Here is a 12,417-nt window from a genome sequence, read left to right on the forward strand (position 1 = left end):
ATATATATATATATATATATATATATATATATATGCATATATATATATGTATATATACATATATATATATATATATATATATAGAGAGAGAGAGAGAGAGAGAGAGAGAGAGAGAGAGAGATTGTCCTTAGTCTGTGGCAAAACTTTTAAATTGTTTCAAAGGCAATAACATTGATTTTATAAAATGCATTCATTAAATACTATTGCGTTTGATTAGTAAAGACTGCCGTGTCATGGGAGAAATCAGTGAAAACCTAGCGACGATTTATGAGTGTTATGCAATATTCAAAGTTATTAATATTATTCACTTTGCTCTCATTTGCGTATTTTTTATTTCCTTAATTTTTTGTCTCTACTCATTTTATTATTCACGCAACCCACTAAGGGGTCGGGACCCACAGTTTGAAAAACGCTGACTATACAGTATAGCCCTTCGGTGAGTCCTGTGAGGCTGCATACTTGTATAGACGGGGCCATAGGTGTCTCAGGTTAGCCCCAGAGTGGTGAACACAGTTACCGGATAACAGTAAGTCTAAACGTACAGTTTATTATTTTGACAAGTGGTTGTAGAACGCACACATGCACACATGCAAATACACGTAGAGTTTCAGATGTACAGAAAGGATTATGGCGCTATTCTTGATCAATTTTCCAAGCTATTCTGTTTTTCTGTCTTATCCTACCAACACAAACTCTTAAATGTTCATATTCTTATAAATACTTGCATAAGTTTGAAAATTTTTCTCATACATCATTACCAAGCAATGTGTATTTCTGGAATAATAAAATTTTTGACATCGCGTAACGAGATTTCCAAGACATTCGCCAAGATTTTATTCCGTTTTCTAGATTAACTTTTTTTTTTTCATTTTAAATTGTTGTCTTCGTTATGAGATGATGCTAAGATAAAAAATGATAGTAGAAGACTTTTCCGTTCAAGACCAGAAACACTTGAAATTGGCAGCTCCTTTTTGAAGTTTTGAAGCTAGATAAACTTGCGACTCAGTGTCGTTATATAGAACAGACCCAAGAAAAACTAGGTACGCAGAGAAGTGTTAAGAAGAAACATTGTAAGATTTTCTAAAATAAGTTGAAGAATCACTGCTATATGAAGAGATGTCGTTACATTGACTGTTATTTGATACTAATTTGATATTAATTTTGTTTTTCGTTTCTCCAATCTTAAAGTCATGAACACCTTTTTCACAAAAAATTCTTATATCTTCCTTTGTATGGATTGTTGTTTGTCCATGTTTGAATGATCTTCAGTTTTACTCCTTATTCAGTTAGATAATCAATGCCACAATCCTATCACTCATATAAAATTCTTCTGTTACCTGCAAGAGTTTTGTTGATAAGAAAACCCACTACATTTTGTTTGTTTCTTTCATGTCTTCTGAAGCAAAATATATAACCCTCTTTAAATTCTAAATACGATTCCTCAGTTGTAATTTCACTCAATCCTATAATATCCCAATTTATTTATTTCCGCTCTCCTGGTAAGACAACAAGATGTTATTTCCTGGATGGGGTTCAAACATTATATGTTGTAAGGTTAAATTTTAAAAGGTGACCTGTTCTAGTCCAGAGATTATTAGCGCCCCCTACTGTGGGACGTATCTTGGGCAGTTGTTTCACTGCCTCTGGGAACTGGGGTGCGAGACCGGGTTGTTTCATTCACGTCTGAAGTTTGCCCAGTTTTTCATCGCAACGCCGGCCATTATGTTTAGATGATTGTGAGAGACTTTTGTTTAACCGCTCTCAGCAAACCAACCTAGTAAGGGTGACCCTGACAAGTATAACTTTGCTATCAGGGCTATACACAAATTTTCACCACGTTAAGGTATCCAAAACTCAGATATATATACATATTTATATATATATATACAGTATATATATAATATATATATATATATATATATATATATATATATATGTATATATATTCTTACAAAGCTGGTCTAGCATAAGTAGATTACTTTATTCACATATTTCATTTGTGTATTTAATAGATATATAGCCAGTTCGTAAGGTGAGTTCCGCTAATGTAGGATTAAGTAAGTGTATGTAAATTACATAAGACTGTCATCATTCATTTAGTTTTACTTTCATTCAGTTCCATATATGTAAGTCTAAGTCATTTTAAAGAATTAAATTTCATTTCACGTAGTTTGGTTACGAAGTCTTATGTTACTTGTTAAAAGGTATGCTGTATGATAAACGCTAGGGATTGCATCATATTTCCACGTGATTGGAAATTGCAAGAAGGTTCTAGACTAAAAAATAATCTTTTTTTTATGTTATGAGAGGAGTTGGGCAGAGTTAGCTGAGAGGATTACCTTGTCAGGCAACGATAGAACCATACTTCAAAACTACCAAACTAGCATCCTGATGTCGTGAGAGGCTGTGTGGACCATACCCCCAGGGTATGAGAAGGCTTAGCTGGAATAATCCAGAATGAATTAGGATTATATAAGGGCTTAACAATGCATAGGAACCAAAGATCCAACCTGACCTTCCGAAAGAGCCAACTTCCAACAGTCCTCTCACTACCATCTATCCAGCCATTATGTATTTCTTCTCAAACGTGATTAGTGATTTCTCTCCTACATATACCGTGTATAGTGTTGTTCAAACATTGGTGATAATATTGTGTGTTTAATTTAAAAGTGAAGTGTGTTAATGTAAGTACATTTTATATGGTAAATTTTTTGTGACTGGTCCTGTGAGATTTGGTTAAAAAGTGAAGTGTATTTATTTTTGCTTAACCGTTCAGTAACCTTGTGTGAGCCCAAAGGTCATAAGAGTAACAGATACATATATGATTTATTTCATAGTGTTAAAGTGTCAATTTTTTTCAATAATTGTCAAATTTAAAAATTTTCATAAATTGATTTTTAGTGAAACAAGTGATTGCATAAATTTTTAATGTGTTATTTTGTCTTAGCCTAAGGTCTACATTAGATTTAAATTTCAAGTGATTTATTTTTTGTATTACTGATGAAGTGTTATTTTTATAGAATATATTTATTTTTGTAAAGTTTGTATTATTTCGATCACCAATAGTTATCTCAGGAACTTGCTCGTATCCCCTGACTAAGAACCAAAGTAAGAGGTTGATTTATGAATAGTTCCCGTAAAAAGTAATCACCCAGTTTGGTTTTAAGTGGAACTTAAAGAGACCTTTAAATATCCAGTGTTCATATATATTAACGTCTGGGAGTTGCATATTATCCTCATAGCTTGGAGGTATTCTCCTTTGAATCAGATTATGTAATATAAAGCAGGTGAGTTTTGGAGTGCGGGAATTTATGTAATTCACTAGTCGTAATAATATACAGTATATATATATATACATATATATATATATATATATATATATATATATGGGTGTATGTACTTTATACAATTCATCTCGTAAAAGTTGGGTTCATTATTGCTTTGGAGCACTATCTGAAAGATAACAAACGACAATTTGATCTGTAGGATAATTGTTGCACGAGGTTTTATTGGTAGAGTAATTGGCTAAGAATGTGATTAAATTCCACCTATGGAAAAGAATTTTTTTTATTCTGTTGCATTTCAAGGCTTTAATTTCAGAATATATAATAATGTAAAATGTGATAAAGAAGTTATTAGGTATTACAGTACATATTACAAGCGAATGTGACGAGTCTGTACCCCACGTGTTCTATGCACGCTCGAGGACTGCAACGGTTTTGATTTTTTATCTTATCATTCGCTCTTCTCTGCACTGATAATAGACCATCCTGTGTTATCATGCTAGCACAAGCTTTATCGTGTTTGAATTTTTGTGACATTCTTGTTCGCTAGTCGCTGTATATAAACTTGATGATTGTTTAACAAAGTTTAGGTGCATTCACCTCGCCTGTCAGTTATCACCTAACTGCTTGGTCGCATAAGTCACTTCAATATTATTATTATTATTATTATTATTATTATTATTATTATTACCAGCTAAGCTACAACCCTAGGGTGGAAAGCAGGATGTCATTAGACCAAGGGCTCCAACAGGGAAAAATAGCCCAGTGTGGAAAGAATCTGGGGAAAAAGAATTAAGAAATGGTAAAATGTTGTTGTAACTCTCAAATTTTCACCCATTTTTCAACATGTTTCCATTGTCTCATTCAGACCAAGACGGAACTCTTAGGCCTGAAAGATCATTGAAATATTTTTATGGTAAAAAATATATATAGGTATATATCTGAACCAGGCGTTATTCAGTAATCTGAAAAAGAACAACTGATTTGTTCTTTTTGAAAAATAACAGTAAAGTCACAACCTTTGTACTGAATGGGGTAAGTAAAGTTGGAGAGCTAATCCTAAGGATTCGACACAGTGTAACTGGAAATCATAATTCAAGCGTTTATTGAGAGTTTACACAAATGTCTTCCTGTCTACCGCGCTTAATTCTGTGCTGGAGGTAAAGCATGTAACTTCAAGCCCATAAATTTGCGCACAGGTGGTGGGAAAATGATATGGCTAACCAAAGGAAGTAATTGTACTCAAAAGAACTGCGTCTGTGTTTATCATTTTTTCGACCCTCCAACTTGTAAGGAAGAAGGGAGAAGAAATAAAAATGAAAGGAATGTTTTTTTTTTTTTTTTTTTTTTTATTCCATAAGTATGAAATAAAGAGCAGTTAGCAGCTGATTTTCGGTAGTTTGCACGTCAAGAAAAAGCTATACGAAACTTTATCTAGTTTTCAGCGTTTTGTTTTTCAGTTGGTTAACCGTGTTGAATTTCTCTGTTTAGCGCCATTATAGACAAAGAAAATTGTCATAATTACTTCGGAATGCGATATAGATTTCCTACCTTTTAATGGGTTAATTCAGTAAGAAAATTATTCTTGTTATTGTTATAGATAAGTAAAAATTAAATAAAAAATGTTAATGGGAGGATTTTAGAACTCTTTTCTGTTAATTCTTGAAATCAGTATTATTACTGTATCTTCTTTGTTCAGACAGCCTCTATAACGTTTAAAACGCTTCCAGAAGAATAAAATTATTGCCAAATCCTTGCTCAGATAGCATCTATAACGTTTGAAACGCTTCGAAAAGACTAAAATTACTACCAGATCTTTGTTCAGCATCTATAACGTTTAAAACGTTTCCAGACGACTAAAATTACTGACAGATCTTCGTCACACAGCATTTATAACGTTTAAAATGCTTCCCGAAGATTAAAATTACTGTTTATTTTAACAGTTTGAAGAAGTAAAAAAAATCTCACCAGTATCCTCTGAAAACAAAATAAGTGAAACATTTTGTTTAATATTTTACCAATTAATTTTTTTCAAAGTGACTGCAAAAAATATTTCTGTGAAATTCCATTGGTTTTTATATTCCCACGTTAAACAAGTAAAGAAAATGTACTCAAGCAGAACTGTAATTACAACCCAACGGACAGAATAGCTTTATTAAAATCCGGATTCTAACCCATGATCCTACAATGATGACCCTCGTTTGACCCAGCTGGTAAGAATATCTGAACTACCATTGACCCTTTACTTGCGGCTTTTGTTCCTTTTTACACTCCAACACCTTCGTCGTCAGTCCTCGTTATGCCTCGTTAACGATGGCCCAAAGACCAGAGAACAGACGTCCAACGAGTGGTTTAGTGAGGAGGATAGAGTTTAGGAGATAGAGGTACTTTGAGAATAGGGTTGGTGGGTGGGGGAGGAGGATGAGGTGTGAGTGAGAAAGGTCTGGATAAAGTTATTATGGCTGTTGGATGATTGATTGTTTTAGGATGTACTTTCAACCGTGTGAATTTGTTAAGTCTCTCCACTCCGAGGGAAATGCATCCCTCTTTCCGGGTTGTAAAGATGATGTGGATATGTGCATGAGACTGTTGTGGCTAGTCTTATGTAATCATTATTCTCTCATTTCATATGATTTATCTTATGTTCTTTTTCTATGGGTCATAAAGCTTTTTGTTCTAAGAGTCGGTACAAATGAAAAAAAAAAAAAATCTGTTTTAGCCATGATACACAATAGATCTATTCTCATGGAACACTTGGTCTTACATTTCTTATTTCATTTATCTTTGATTCATATGAACAATTTTATTATTTCTGTGGAAACCTGATAAATTTTGATAACTCGTTTGAATCCTCACGAACATTTTATTCCCTTGACCTTGCGGCAATCGCGTTAGCTAGTAGTCATCTCTAAATTTCGCTGAATAACCAAACCAACAAAAGCTGATACAAAGAATAAGATACTTTGATATGATAGAAATATTTCTTCTCTTAAGCATTACTGATGATTGGAAACAGGGAATTGAAGTGATATATTAGGATTAAAAGTGCTTGGATAGAAATTGATGAATATTAAAACAAAAATTTTATTAAATTTTCTAACAAAACTAACAAAGTAGCTATCAAATTTATGTTCATTTCCCTTTTGTAACAAAGGTCAGAAGCATCAGCATTGAAAACTCATAAAGACATTTCTGAAAGTCATACTCTATTTTTCCAAATATAGATAGAATCGTTTACCAAAATTAACCCATAAAACAAGATATCGAAAGTTTTCCAGATTTATTTGAAGAAACAATCATATTTTCAGAACCTTTCTTCACAATATGTTACAAAGAAGTTTTAACATTTTCCTTGTGAAAGGAAACTGAAAGAGAATACCAACGTGTGCAGTGGGAGAGATGATAAAGATATGGAAGAACACGATCACGACAGGAGATCACTTAGAAAATGATTGATATCACTTGTTTAACGAGATTCTTGAAAAAACTGGCAAATGTGTTACTCACGAGCTGGAAATCTTGTTAACACTCACAGATTTACTAAACGAAGTTTCCATAAGAGTGGTGTTAATTTTTGCATTTTTTTTTTTCAAATTCGAATTACTTTTTAAAAACATGTATGGTTGTTTTTCTTAGTGTGTTAATATTGTTATCTTATCCTTAGGAAACGAAAAGTAGGCAATGCACTTCTAAAATTCCTAATGGAATTGATTGAAGACCAAATTATGAATTACTTATCAGACGTTGGTTAGCGAGAGTAGATAAATTACCAGTAGTCATTTTACTAATTAAGTTCATTATACAAGTGTATAATGTATATAAATTAATCATCATTTGTTAATTTTTCTCCAGCTATGAATAAATTAACCATTAGGCATTTTAATATAATTATTAGAACACCACAAGATTCCAATATTACCGTTATTCAATTAGGGGGCACCTGGTCAAATTTTGAAAATTAATTAAAACATGTTTACATTTTTTCACAAAACCTATGACGAAGATAACATCCACGACAAAGATAACAAAGGAAATGATGACATCCCTTTTCCCAGCTGTGCTTAGGAACTTGGTGAAACAATAGTCTCAGACTTTCAGACTCACTATCATCTTGGCGGCCTTTGTAAGTACTGTGATTAAGTATTGTACTAAACTGAAAAGAGTACAGTCACAACAACAATCTAACTTGTTTACCAAGATCACTTAGCCTATAGGGAGAGAGAAGTACGGGGTGGGGGAGGCGGTGTTACAATAACAAACAAGTGGGTACCGTTCAGACAGAGACCCCTTAACAGTCAGACCGTCTGGAGGAAATTAATATTGTCTGCAGGAGATCCGAGTGTGGGTCTCTCGCATCAGGTCATCCCTGGTCATAGTAATTGACTTTAATTCCTCAGGTGATTAGTGGTTTAGAAGTCAATTATATTTAGTAATTAAGTCGTTCGTCTGATGGAATGTTTGGGTGAACTGTGGCGGCGTAATTGATCTTAATTTTGTTTTCTGTTTTCGAGTGTCACAGATTTCACGGTCTGGTTTGCTTTCTGGATTTCGCTTTGTTGTAATTATGTCGTGTTTTTATTTATTTCTGATTTATTGATTTCAACGTTTTTATATCGTATCATCACTGTATAATTTTATGTAAACAAACAAACATGAAACTACTCATCATCAGAGAGAGAGAGAGAGAGAGAGAGAGAGAGAGTTTGAAGTGCCAATGATGATTCTGTGTAGGTATATGACGCCATTGATATTGTTGATGTTTTATTGTACAAAGTGTTCGTTCATAATTTAGTAAGGAAAGAATGAAGGTTGTAGTGAATAAGGTAGCCTATTAATTTTCTCCGGAACTGCTACTCGATAGATGAAATATCTCAATGTTTGATATATATATATATATATATATATATATATATATATATATATATATATATATATATATATACATATATATACAGTATATATATATATATATATATATATATATATATATATATATATATATATAGCTGTTTCCACTAACAGGGTTGAATTTATAAGAAAACAGAACCCTTTGAGTACTGCCATATCCCAACTTGATTTATTAATTCATGGAGGAAACCTTTATACAGAAAACTTCCCTGATGCTACTTGCCTCCTACACAGGAGGCTCGCCAGTAGTGACCCTATAACGGGATAATGCCGTCAGTGCACCTCCCGCGATGGACTGTAGACATTACTAAAGGGTCTCATCAACGTCTCATATACCCTTACCTGCACTCACTTTATGAACTTCTGCTTTACTACTGTTCGAGCTCCCTTTCTTCCATATTGCCGTTTAATCTATTCTTACTCACACTTTACTCTGCAATTGCAATGTTTTGCTTTAGTTACACCTTGTCGCTGATTGGACTCCTCAACCCCATCTCTGGGTCCCATATTCTATATATATATATATGTATATGTATATATATATATATATATATATATATATATATATATATATATATATATAGTATGTGTGTGTATATATATATATATATGTATATATACTGTATATATATACTTATATATAATATATATATATATATATATATATATATATATATATGTATATACTTATATATAATATACTATATATATATATATATATATTTATATATATATATATATATATATATATATATATAATTTTTCTAACTGTAGTCTAGCAGTTTAACATGTTTCTAAAAAGTCCCATAAAAGAAACTAAGGGAATCAGATCAATCACTGTATTTCACTTTCCACCGACTGTAAGGAGAGCCCATGTGTATTGGCTAACATATAGTAATCAGTCTTTTTTCCTATTATATATATATATATATATATATATATATATATGTGTGTGTATATATATATATATATATATATATATATATATATGTGTGTGTGTGTATGTGCATGTGTGTTTGTGTGTGTCTGTGTGTGTGAGTGCATACACGGTGAAAGGGTTTGTGTATGGCCATGGTCACCAAAACTGTAATAGTTAGGGCAATGGTCTAGGTAAAGCAGTTAAACCGTGGTCAGGGCCACTTATATGAAAATTGGTTGCTGTGAGCGATCAAACTAAAGTGTCCCACCATCACCAAATCTGCAGTGACCCGTGTGGTAATAAAATGGCCAAACACCAGATATGTATAAGGTCATATGTCAGGCCTTTGTCCTGCAGGGGTCTAGAAACGGCTGCATTTGTTTTTGTCATTGTATATATAATATATGATGGTTCCGTGTCTGTGAACCAAAATATAAATTTTATATATTATGGCTGGCAAGCTATACAACCTCTCGAGTTCCAAACTCACCTGTTTGTTTTTACATTAAATCTGATACATTTGAAAACATCAATACCCGAGCTCTAAGACAGTTATATAACTCACAGAAAGCAATATATAAAACACTGAATGTCCAAAGGTCTCTTAAGTACACTCAAAACAAAACTGGGTAATTATTCTTAAGAATTATTAAAAGCCACCTCTTACTTCGATCAGTTAAGAGGATACGAGTGAGTATGAAATAGACACTGGTGATTGAAATAATACATTCTTTATAAAAATATGTATATTCTATAAAAATTACAACACTTTGAAAGAATTTACATAAAAAAATGAATCACTCAAGATATTAAGTGTGAACAAAATTTAGATTAAGACAAAAATGTTATGCTCTGAAAATTATTTAATCACTTGACTCGAAATATTATATCTGAATAAACCTTAGAATAAGTCAAAAGAAATAATTACACTCTGAAAATTATATAATCACTTGACTCGAAATGATAAATTTGAATAATACCTTAGGCTAAGACAAAATGAATAATACTTATGAAAATAATACAACCTCTGGTTTCACTTGAAATTAAATTTTACACCAACATTCAAGTTTGAAACTTAATGAAAATAGATAACCAGATCCCGATACAAATACCTTTCACGTTTCTACAGGGCCGATTACAAAAACTCTAAGAGAATTCATATAAATACTCACTATGTTTACAAAAACCCATCACACCAAAACTTTGAGATTTCACTGAACACATTTAAAACAATACACTGGGCTAGTAGGAGAGGCATGTGAAAGAGAGAGGGGGAGATGGCCTTGACTTAAGGCTGGAATTCCCTATCTGATCTATGCATCCCTGGGATCGCTTATTTATGAAACCTAGCTACTTCCAGAAGATTCCAGAACCGAGATCTGGAAGCTTGGGGGTTGGACTAAGGGCATGAGATTGCCAAAGATTGCTCTGTTGGATGCGTACTAACGCAGAGCGATACGACTATCAGCTAGCTCCGCCCACCATTCGTCCTTGAAATAAAAAAAAAAAAATAAGATCTAACACTAGGGTTTTCGTGACCCTTCCAAAACATGTTGCACATGAAAGAATTGCGTATTTTCTCACAAACATAATGCAATACCTCATAAGAATATAAAAGACATTTACATAATCCCTTGTTCATATCTCGTATGGTCATATAACACTCTTAAACAGATTACGTAAGACTTTGTAACAAAAATACGTGAAATAACAAGTTAATCCTTAAGAATCACGTAAAATTACATATACTGACTTGAACAAAGAATACAAATAAATTAACTACAAAAGTCTTAGGGGATTTACATAACAGACTTATACCTACATGAGAGAAACTCATCTTAAGAGCTGGCTATTCACCTCTTCAATGAACATATGAAAACATAAATAAAATACCTAATTAACATATTTACTCTACACTAGACCAGCTTTGTAAGTATATATATATATATATATATATATATATATATATATATATATATATATATATATATATATATATACTTTACACTAGACCAGCTTTGTAAGAATATATATATATATATATATATATATATGTATATATATATATATGTATATATATATATATATATGTATGTATGTATATAACAACCATATATATATATATATATATATATATATATATATGCACACACACACATACATATATATACATATATATATATATATATATATATATATATATATATATATATATATATATATATATATATATAAAACAACCACAAAAACATCAAATGCAGCTGTTTCTAGCTCACTGAAAGACAAAGGCCTCAGGTATGTCAATTCATGTCTGGGGTTGGGCCAATTCCATCACCACACTAGCCACTGCAGATTTGGTGATGGGAGATTTTCGTCTGATCGCTCACAGCAAACCAACCTAGTATGGGTGGCCCTAACTAGTACTACTTCGCTTATCATGGTGAGCCTCAAATCATTTCACTTCGGTAAGGTGGCCATGACTCAATTGTGTTTACGGAAGGCTATTGTGCGAGACAATGAATGCGGAAGCGGATCTTTAAGCATTTAATAGGATTTGACCAACAATCTCAGTGAACTGACCCAGTGAAGATGTGGCGTCGTGTATGTCATATCTCCTAGTTTTTCATTGTCTTTCCTTTCTCAGAGTGAAGCGAAGGCATTAGGATTAAGGAGAATCGGCATCGCCGCAAATGAGCTTGAAGTTCGCTCGTAAAATTGTTGTACTATAGTAAAACCAATCTGTCGTGGCCGCTGAGACGATTTCTGACCCGCTGTATAGCGTACTCGTGTCAAAATAATTCAACCACTTTAAGGAAAAATTAACACTGTAGTTAGACACGAACCATCCAAACTAAGTGAAACTGATAACGTGTGGCTGCTTGATGACAGCTGTCCTTCCTTTTCGATTAATCTCACAGGATTAACCATAGGTTAAATCTGGTCTCTCTCTCTCTCTCTCTCTCTCTCTCTCTCTCTCTCTCTCTCTCTCTCTCTCTCTCTCTCTCTCTCTCTCTCTCTCTTGCCGAACATATATATTTCATACGGTAAGGTTTTCATTTTTATAATGATAATTGGAACCAACTACATTTTTTTCAAAAGTATAATCCCAGGTTATTTGCCAGTTTTTTCCTGTCGTCTTAAAGACTCTGGCAGAAGCAGGGAGGCAGAAGGAAGTTTGAAATCTGATTGACCAGTACATCTTGGAGGAGGCCCCAAGGGTAAGTTTATCAGGCAAAGATCAGTGATCCATATTTAATACCTGAATGGTTGATCTTGGTGTGTAAAATACAGTGGTAGAGACTGCAT

This window comes from Palaemon carinicauda, chromosome 14, assembly GCF_036898095.1.
Source record: "Palaemon carinicauda isolate YSFRI2023 chromosome 14, ASM3689809v2, whole genome shotgun sequence".
Taxonomy (NCBI): domain Eukaryota; kingdom Metazoa; phylum Arthropoda; class Malacostraca; order Decapoda; family Palaemonidae; genus Palaemon; species Palaemon carinicauda.